Source organism: Triticum urartu, chromosome 4 (assembly GCF_003073215.2).
Source record: "Triticum urartu cultivar G1812 chromosome 4, Tu2.1, whole genome shotgun sequence".
Lineage (NCBI taxonomy): Eukaryota > Viridiplantae > Streptophyta > Magnoliopsida > Poales > Poaceae > Triticum > Triticum urartu.
The window spans coordinates 439,864,590-439,875,763 of NC_053025.1; the positions used below are offsets into that span (position 1 = coordinate 439,864,590).

Genomic DNA, 11,174 nt, shown 5'->3' on the forward strand with positions numbered 1-11,174 from the left:
GTTCATGGGGAGGCAACAGAATGCGTCATGTTCATCGAGAGGCAACAGAACGCGTGGGAGCCAACCGGCTGGGTCAGAACGGAATGCGTGGTCGTGTTCATCGGGAGGGCTTGGATGGAACAGGCGATGGAAATGAGGCCTGGCGTACCGCACAACGGAGGAAACGGACCTCCTACGTTTGGAACGAGGTCCTGTTGATCGGGAGGGGTCTCGCGTAGCGCAAAACGGAGGAAACGGACCTCCTACGGTCGAAACGGTGGTCCTGTTGATCGGGAGGGGTGTGGCGTACCGCAAAACGGACGAAACGGACTTGTGTTGGAGCGCTATGGTCGAAACGGGGGTCCTGTTCATCGGGAGGGGTGTGGCGTACCGCAAAACGGAGTCCATGGGATACTGTACATCTCCACCGTCGACCTCCTCCAGCCTCCACGGGCTCCTGTTCATCCAGCCTCCACCGCAAACTACTCCACTGGCTACTGTTCAACCACCCCTCCACGGGCACCCCTCCACCGTCTACTGTTCATCCAGCCTTCCACACCACGGGGTCCTGTTCAACCACCCCTCCACGGGCACCCCTCCACCGTCTACTGTTCATCCAGCCCTCCACCACACCACGGGGTCCTGTTCATCCAGAGGAAACGCCACCGCTCTGTTCATCCACCACCCCCCCCTGCAACGCTCACTGTTCATCCAATCGATCGACTTCAGTTAGCAAAAGTAGCAAAGGAATCGCTCGATCGGGTTCAGTTAACAGCCATCGATCGATCGCTCGGTTTAGTAACGCGTAGCCTGCAGTGCAATCGCTCGGGTTCAGTTAGAGCCCAATGCCTCGCTCGGGTTCAGTTAGAGCCAACGCCTCGCACACACGCACGTACGTGTATGAGAGAAATGCGCATCGCTCGGCCCCTGACCTCCCACCGTAACCGTGAACTCCCCGAAATTTTCCTCCCCCTCGCTTCTACCACGGTTTTTTCTGTCATGGACGGCCCAAAGAATGTCATGCACCTGCGTCTCCGGCCCGCCCAGGACGAAAAGCCCATTTTCTATCATGATTTTTTGTTATAGAAGTAGGAGCCCACCACATCTATGATGATACCGGGTTTTGTCACAATTATCGTCATAGAAGTGTCATATGTATGACAGAAAAAAATTTCGTTCGGCCCAAAATGTCACGGATGTGTCTTTTTTTGTAGTGCTTGTCCGTTTTTTGATGTCATTGCTACGCTAGATCATTGCACATCCCGGTACACCGCCGGAGGCATTCATATAGAGTCATATCTTTGTTCTAGTATTGAGCTGTAATATCGAGTTGTAAGTAAATAAAAGTGTGATGATCATCATTATTAGAGCATTGCCCCAGTGAGGAAAGGATGATGGAGACTATGATTCCCCCACAAGTCGGGATGAGACTCCGGATGAAAATAAAATAAAAAAGAGAGAGAAAGGCCAAAAAAAGAAAGAGAAGGCCCAAATAAAAAATAAAAAATGAGAGAAAAAGAGAGAAGGGGCAATGTTACTATCCTTTTACCACACTTGTGCTTCAGAGTAGCACCATGTTCTTCATATAGAGAGACTCTTGAGTTATCACTTTCCTATACTAGTGGGAATTTTCATTATAGAACTTGGCTTGTATATTTCGATGATGGGATTCCTCAAACGCCCGAGGTCTTAATGAGCAAGCAAGTTGGATGCACACCCACTTAGTTTTCAGTCTGAGCTATCATACTCTTATACCTCTTAGTGCAATCATTGCATGTCAATCCCTACTCACTCACATTTATATATATTGATGGGCATCTCCATAGCCCGTTGATACGCCTAGTTGGTGTGAGACTATCTTCTCCTTTTTGTCTTCTCCGCAACCACCATTCTATTCCACCTATAGTGCTATCTCCATGGCTCACGCTCATGTATTGCGTGAAAGTTGAAAAGGTTTGAGAACATCAAAAGTATGAAACAATTGCATGGCTTGTCATTGGGGTTGTGCATGATTTGAATATTTTGTGTGGTGAAGATGGAGCATAGCCAGACTATATGATTTTGTAGGGATAACTTTCTTTGGCCATGTTATTTTGAAAAGACATGATTGCTTTATTAGTGGGCTTGAAGTATTATTGTTTTTGTGTCAAATGATAGACTATTGCTTTGAATCACTTGTATCTTAATATTCATGCCATGATTAGATATGTGATCAAGATTATGCTAGGTAGCATTCCACATAAAAAATTATTGTTTTTATCATTTACCTACTCGAGGACGAGCAGGAATTAAGCTTGGGGATGCTGATATATCTCCGTCGTATCTATAATTTTTTATTGTTCCATGCCAATATTCTACAACTTTTATATACTTTTGGCAACTTTTTATACTATTTTTGGGACTAACATATTGATCCAGTGCCTAGTGCCAGTTCCTGTTTGTTGCATGTTTTTTGTTTCGCAGAATATCCATATCAAACGGAGTCCAAACGGGATAAAAACTGACGAGATTTTTTTGGAATATATATGATTTTTGGGAAGGAAAGTCCACGCGAGACGATGCCCGAGGGGGCCACGAGGCAGGGGGCGCCCCTGACCCTCGTGGCCACCCCGTAAGGCGGTTGATGCCCTTCTTTCACCGCAAGAAAGCTAATATCTGGATAGAGATCGTGTAAAAATTTCAGCCCAATCGGAGTTACTGATCTCCGAGAATATAAGAAACGGTGAAAGGGAAGAATCTCAGAATGCAGAAACAGAGAGACAGAGAGACAGATCCAATCTCGGAGGGGCTCTCACCCCTCCCGTGCCATGGAGGCCATGGACCAGAGGGGAAACCCTTCTCCCATCTAGGGAGGAGGCCAAGGAAGAAGGAGGAGGGGGGCTCTCTCCCCCTCGCTTCCGGTGGCGCCAGAGTGCCACCGGGGGCCATCATCATCACCGCAATCTTCACCAAATTCTTCACCACCATCATCACCAACTCTTCCCCCTCTATGCAGCGGTGTAACCTCTCTCTTACCTGCTGTAATCTCTACTTAAACATGGTGCTCAACGCTATATATTATTTCCCAATGATGTATGGCTGTCCTATGATGTTTGAGTAGATCCGTTTTGTCCTATGGGCTATTTGATGATCAAGATTGGTTTGAGTTGCATGTTTTATTATTGGTGCTGTCCTATGGTGCTCTCCGTGTCGCGCAAGCGTGAGGGATCCCCACTGTAGGGTGTTGCAATATGTTCATGATTCGCTTATAGTGGGTTGCGTGAGTGACTGAAACACAAACCCGAGTAAGGGGGGTTGTTGTGTATGGGATAAAGAGGACTTGATGCTTTAATGCTATGGTTGGGTTTTACCTTAATGATCTTTAGTAGTTGCGGATGCTTGCTGGAGTTCCAATCATAAGTGCATATGATCCAAGTAGAGAAAGTGTGTTAGCTTATGCCTCTCCCTCATATAAAATTGCAGTAATGATTACCGGTCTAGTTATCGATTGCCTAGGGACAAATAACTTTCTCATAACAACAAGCTCTCTACTAAACCTAACTTAGTTGTGTCTTTATCTAAACAGCCCCTACTTTTTATTTACATGCTCTTTATTATCATGCAAACCTATCCAACAACACCTGCAAAGTACTTCTAGTTTCATACTTGTTCTAGGTAAAGCGAACATCAAGCGTGCGTAGAGTTGTATCGGTGGTCGATAGAACTTGAGGGAATATTTGTTCTGCCTTTATCTCCTCATTGGGTTCAACACTCTTACTTATCGAAAACGCTTGCGATCCCCTATACTTGTGGGTTATCAAGACCTTTTTCTGGCGCCGTTGCCGGGGAGCAATAGTGTGGGGTGAATATTCTCGTGTGTGCTTGTTTGCTTTATCATTAAGTAATTTTTATTTGTTGTTCTTAGTTGTTCTTTATCTTTAGTTATGGATATGGAACATGAAATACCAAAAAAATTAGGTGTACTTTCTGCTCATGGAGATGGGGAACCTCCTAAAACCCTCGATGCTGGTTATGTGAAAGATATTATGTACTACTTTAATAATCCTGAGAAAACCCCCTTCAATTATGTAATGGGAGTAACGTTGGATCAACGTGAATACTTTAGGGATTACCGTTTGACACAAAAGGGAAACTATTATGGGATCAAATTCATATATTGAAGTGGTATGCTAGGCAACTATGCTTGAGATATGATTATACTTGTTGCTCTAGGATGAAGGCTCCACACCTTCCCTTTTGATGCGAATTTAATGATAATAAAACCTTAGCTTCTGATGCTAATGGTATATATGATTACTATGATGTGGAACAAATAGAAGAATTTGTTGCTTTTATGGGTGCTTATGAAATTGAATCTGTGTTTAAAGAGTTTGAAGAATTTGATGATTCGGTTTATAGACCGGAAAATTTAGCTATCCTTAAATATTGGTATGAGAATTATGAATACAACTACGATATTAACACACTTATTGAGAAAATCTCCGCTGTCCAAGAAGAGACTAATATTTTGCAGGAGTCTATGGAAGAAGAAATTGATGAAACTGTGAACTCATTGGGTGAAAAAGATGAGGAGGAGAGAGAAGAACAAAAGGAGGAAGAGCGGATTGATCACCCGTGCCCACCTTCTAATGAGAGTAACTCTGCAACTCATACATTGTTTAATTTCCCTTCGTTCTTATCGAAGGATGATTGCTATGATGACTATTATGATCCCGTTGATTCTCTTGAAATATCCCTTTTTGATGATGCTTGCTATGCTTGTGGCCAAGATGCCAATATGAGTTATGTAAAAAACCATACACAAAAATGGTGGCTATGAAATAGTAATGCATCATACAAGTGCTATGTAAATACAATACACACAAAAAATAACGAATAGTAATGTATAACACAGGTGCTATGTAAACATATTATATTAAGAAGATAGGAGAAAGCAATACAACCTAGATAAATGACCAACAAATCAAAAGAAACAAATAAAATACGCACAAGAGGAAAAAGAAAGGAGGAGAGTGCCATCAGAAAACAATACAACCTAGATGATGTTTGTTATTTGTACCAACATATATTTTTGTGCTACGATCAAAAGTAGAAAACATTATTTACCTATGGTTTACTCTGTTGGAGAAGTTGTCCTTTGGTTGAAGATTGGTCTGACTGGCAGTAGTCAACATAAGGTGAAGGTTTTATGGAGAAGCGCTAAATTTGAATACTTCACTTTCCACATCCCAACTGCTAAAAGGGGACACTTGTTCTTCGTCCAAGGTGAAGGTAGTCTTCACAAAGTAGTCACCCCTTGTGTAAACGATGGATGGATCATCATTTAATGTTAGCTCCTTCATTTTACTTTCTAACAAAATGCCTAATGAATCACCATTGACATAGTTTAGCCCTACTGATGACCCTTCAACATTTTTATCCCAATAATGGTTCTCTGTTATGTCATCGAAAGAAAAATAGATTCTTGTATCTGAAATGTCCGCTAATGGTTTAACCAAGGATGAGGTGTTGGTGCACGACACAACATCTATATTGTCTTTACCATGATTATTCCACTTTATGTTCACATCCATAACAACATTAGGCTGAACCTGCTTTTGGAGTGTGTCTGTTGCTTTTTCGCTCATGAATGGGACCTTTTCATATGTGGAGTTCCTCTTTGAAAAAAACCTTATGTTCTGTGGGAAGTCTTTGTTCTTTGATGTTGATTCTTTCCAATTACCACTTATTCTTTCCACAGTGACTTTTCTTCCATTCCCCATCGTCCCAGAAGAGGAATCTCCTGCAATCCCCTTTATAGATTGTTGGGTTGAGATTGTTTTTTTGGTACTAACTTTCCCTTGCCCACCAAAGAATTTTGTTTCTGGTTGTTCTTGTGAAGAATAGAGGTAATAGTACCATATGATGATGACTTTGTTTGTTGTTTGTTCGTCTTGTGTTTGGACCGAATCATCAAATGTTGGTTTGTTCTAGACACATTATATTGTTGAGATCTATAATGTTTATGCTGTCCTGAATTCCTTCCAGAAGCACCCATACCTTCCCTCTTATGCATGCTGAACTCTACATGGGGCACCACAGAAGCAAACTTCCTTTTATTACTCCTGGAATAACTTGAGTTCTTAATCTCACAGGAATCAGTTGAAGGTATCACAATGTCCTCATTGCAGTTCCAATGTTGGCTCATTTGCTGCCCTCTAAATAATCTCCCTTCTGTTAGCTTGACCTTGATCATGGATGGTTGTGGTTGTTGAGGTAACATCCTTCGAGAAGTTGCAACACTCCTCCTTGACTTAGAAGCCTTGAAAGGGATCCCTGAAGAAATGGTTTTCTCCATAGGATTCACTTGTGGCTTGGGCTCTAGAATCTTGGGAGCCAACTCCATGATTTGAGTTATGTTTCCCATTAAACTGGATCCTCGATAATTAATCGGAGACAAGAACTGGTGATGGGCCATTGAAAGGGTCTTGATGGAACTTGATGGCAATGATTCTATCTGCAATCTTTCAATAGGGCTTCTTGGCATGCTTTTAGCTCTTGAATCGAATGGCTTGAGCATGTTGTCCTTGGAGTACTCTAGGATCCTATTAATGTCGTAGCTATCATGGGATGGGGTGTAAATAGATTTTGTGACACCTGGACGTGGGATGGCATCCAAACCCATAAGCCTAGCCACTACTCCTCACGTTGTCATCACACCCCCATCCTCATTGGTCCAGGATGCACAGCTATAATTGTTTCTCTATTTTATGCTTGACACACCAGTCTCCTCAACTTTGTCGTTCTACACACACAATCAGCAAAGCATACATGAAGACAAGAATCATATGAACCAGCAACAATAAACACAACAACAAGAACAAGAAGAAACAAACGCACAAATCATTTCAAGTAGCCAAGCTACTGAATCAATCACTCACCAAATGGAGGCGGCTAGATTGTATGGTTTTGTTGCTTCTCTTGAGAAGCATAACATCATCTGCACGCATATCATAAGAAAAATGGTAATAAAGGATTATCATTGGGGAAACATGACCTTAGTTAGGGAATTAATGGAATGGATGACGTTTTCTTAGAAACACATACCCGGAGATCTAGAGAATAACATCTTGAGGGACTTTCCCCTCCAGTTTAACATGTGAAACAATCAGCCTCCCCTGCCGCCAACCGTGGTTCCACCCTTCTCAGTCCTAATTCATATCACTGCCCCTACCTCTTCAAATCCTTTCTCCTACCCGAAGCAAACACTCGCCCCTCTCTTTTGGATCTTATGTGCTCCGCTCCTAGCAAGAATAGTTTCCAAAAATATGGCCTAGTAAAGATCAGCGTAGACATGCTCATGAATCTCAAAAGAACTTAAGAATTGCTTGCCATAAATAAGCATATATCTAATTCACAAAATTACTCAACCATGGAAAAATGGGTATTCCCAAACAAAAACCTCACAAAAATCTACTTGAACATATTGTACTAATGGGGAGGAAATCCTTAGGGTTAGAGCATCCACGCAAATCTGAAGGCGGGACTCGTATGTGAGAAGCACAAGCCACAAATAGTAGTACAAAGGGAGTAAATAAATACTAGTAAAATCAAATCTTGGAAAGCATTAAATACAAGGTATTTATTTTGAGCAAGTTGATCAATACAAAAATAGAAAAACAAGGGGGAAAGGGTGTTTAAAATTATATGTTGGCCCCACACGATCTTTAAAATCTGTGAAAGGGAGCGTCAGGCATTGGGCAGGTCACCTATAGAGCCCACATGACATGACATGGACGTGGTGGGTGAATAATGAAAGGGGACAATGACTATTTGTAAGCATCATATTGGATTATGGTTGAGATACAGGAGGAACATTTGCTCGATCACCAGGTGGGCCCTAATGACTCCCAAATATGTGAAGTTTGTACCCTTTATTTTTTCCTACGAAGTAGGCTTTGTGGAATTTTACCACATTCGTGGACTACTTTTTGTCGGTTTTCCCCAGGTATCGTCTTTTGGGACCAAGGGAACACTATGGAAGAAATCCTAGGCAATTATGAGGGAATCATGTCAATCAATGTGATTATCACCTACCATAAAATAATAAAAAGATTGGTGGCATTTGGATCCTGCACGGCTCATCCAGAGCGCAAGACAACCAACCATACAAGTGCACGCGGTCGTATGACCTGCCATCACTTCCCCTGGGTCGGCTGCTTCACCCTTTGTGGAGTCGGATCGGGGATCAGCCGCCCATAGTCTCCAGAAACACATCTACAGAACCCTAGCCTCCGTAAGGCATCCGGAGGGGGAATCAATCCAAGGAATACGCCGACGCAATGCTACATCAATGGGGCTATAGTATCATCACTGTGGATCCATATTTTAGCATCTTTAGAGCTCATTTGTTACACATTATCTCCATACATTAAATTATATCATGTCCCATTGAGCCAATCATATGTCCATATGCATGATTTCCAATTTTTATCCTTTTCACTGCGAGCATTGCGTAAGCCTTTTTCTTAGTTGCTTTTATTAGTTTTCCTTGTCTTTGTGTGTCTTATAGGTGTTGTGGACTTCCCATGCACTTAGCATGATGAAAGCGGTTCAAACGGTGGACATCGAGGACACCAGACTTAGCCATTTTGAAGAGGGAAAATTTAATTTTTTTCAAAGAGATCCAAATGAAGATCTAAAACACGAAATGGGTTGGCATCGTTTATACAAATCCAATGATCTAAAGAACATCAAATTCCGAGTTTGTATGAAGAAATGGCGGTCGTTTACGAGAAGAGGCCAATATGAATGAGGGTATTCCATACAACCAGGGATGGTCGTATGAACGCTCGTATGAGCCACAGACTTCACTGAAAACTATCTCTCAACACGGTATTCTTCGTGGATTTTGTCCCTATTTGTCCCCACCACTTCCTTGGCCTTCAATAGATGTTTTGGGAAAGGTTAAGGCTTACCTAGAGCCCTTGGATCAAAGGAGAGATGCTACATCAACGGAATAGGCTACGGGAGAGCTCTTATATATTGACCTTCAACCCTAGCCACCACCATAAAGCCTCATTTATTATTCATCTCCACGTCCAGCCGCAGCCACCATCAAGAACACACACCATAGTTGCAACCTTGAAATAGACCGGAAGGGAGCCACTGTTGGAGGACCACCACCGCCGCGCCACCATCACCATCATCCACCGCGCCAGCACCATCACCATCCCTTCTTCCTCCTCCATCATGGTCTCCATGATGGGTTTTAACAACTCTTGAACCCCTTTTTATGTGATGTTATTTGAGTAATTGTTGCCTATCGGTCGGTCGACTAGTAAGTGGTTATTTGATATGTGTTGTCTAATTATGTGTGTTGCTTCGTGTTGCTTATTTACCTTTGGTAATTTAGTGATTGGAGATGTCCTTTTCATTTTCGTAGTTGGAGACATACAACCCCCCAGGACACACATGAAGTAGATAAATGAGCGTGGAAACCAACAGACTTGTGACATGGCAGGTGTAGACATCTTAAGGGGAACATAATTAATCTAGGAGTCACAGTTATCCATGAAACTTATTGCCTTCGTCTGGTCCTCATGACCTTAATATCTTTAAGTTAACCACCGCAGATATGGGACAAGAAGTAGGAGAATTGAGTTATCTCAACATAAGCGTCTTGAGGGATAATATTATGTGAGGGACCGCCCACCAGAAGTAGACCACCGTATCCTATAATGCAGGTACTGACTTAGTCACCACGTGGCAGAGTCTGTCGGCATAAGAAAAACTAGGGTATTGCTAGGTCTGTGGTAAACTACTCACACATTATCGGAAGGGCAACAAGGTTGATGTAGAGGCCCTCCATGATCAAACCCCCCTCCGGCAGAGTATCGGAAAAGGCCTCCAGATGGGATCTCTGAAGAACGAAAACTTGTGGCGGCGGAAAAAGTATTTTCGGTGGCTCTCAGATGTATTGGGAATATTTGGAAATTTGTAGAGGTGGAATTAGGTCAAGAGGTGCCATGAAGGGCCCACATGCCTTGGGGGCATGCCTCCTGAGCTTGTCGCTCCCGCGTGACTCTTCAGGTCTTCTCCCGAACCTTCTAGGGTCCCTTGTGGTCCAGAAAAAATCATCAAAAAGTTTTGTAGCGTTTGGACTCCGTTTTGTTCCATGCTGTTATATTATCATTTTATATGTTTTACAATCACTTCATATCATTTTTTGGTACTAACCTATTGACATAGTGCCAAGTGCGAGTTGTTGTCTTTTGCTTGTTTTTTACATCGTAGAAAATCAATACCAAACGGAGTCCAAACGCAGCGAAACTTTTTGTGGAATTTTGATGGACCAGTAGACATCCAATGGGCCGGAGAAGCACCTGGGTGGTGGGCCCCCAGGCGCGCCCAGGTGGGTTGTTCCCACCTCGGTGGCCTCCTGCACTACCTCTTTGCTCTATAAATACCCCAATATTCTATAAACCTTAGGGGACTCAACGAAAATCAATTCCAGCCACCTCAAGTTCCAGAAACACCAGACCAAATCTAGACACCATCACAGAGGGGTTCATCATCCTAATTGGTGCCTCTCTGATGATGCGTGAGTAGTCTTTTGTAGACCTTCGGGTCCATAGTTATTAGCTAGATGGCTTCCTCTCTCTCTTTTGATTGTCAATACAATGGTCTCTTGGAGATCCATATGATGTAACTCTTTTTGTGGTGTGTTTGTTGGGATCCGATGAACTTTGAGTTTATGATCAGATCTATGTTTTTATCCATGAAAGTTATTTGAGTGTTTTGATCTCTTATATGCATGATTGCTTATAGCCTCGTATTTCTTCTTCGATATTTGGGTTTTGTTTGGCCAACTTGATCTATTTATCTTGCAATGGGAAGAGGTGCTTTGTGATGGGTTCGATCTTATGGTGCTTGATCCCGGTGACAGAAGGGGAACCGACACGTATGTGTCGTTGCTATTAAGGACAAAAAAATGGGGTCTATTTCTACATAAATAGATCTTGTCTACATCATGTCATTGTTCGTATTGCATTACTCCGTTTCTCCATGAACTTAATACACTAGATGCATGCTGGATAGCGGTCGATGTGTGGAGTAATAGTAGTAGATGCGGGTAGGAGTCGGTCTACTAATCTTGGACGTGATGCCTATATAATGATTATTACCGGGATATCATCATGATTATTTAAAGTTCT

General features: G+C 42.6%; 1 pseudogene; it reads right to left on the minus strand.

The window, feature by feature from the left end:
* The window catches only part of LOC125554784, a 55,177-nt pseudogene extending 45,956 nt beyond the window's left edge, over positions 1-9,221 (minus strand).
* Between the last annotated feature and the right edge of the window lie 1,953 nt (positions 9,222-11,174).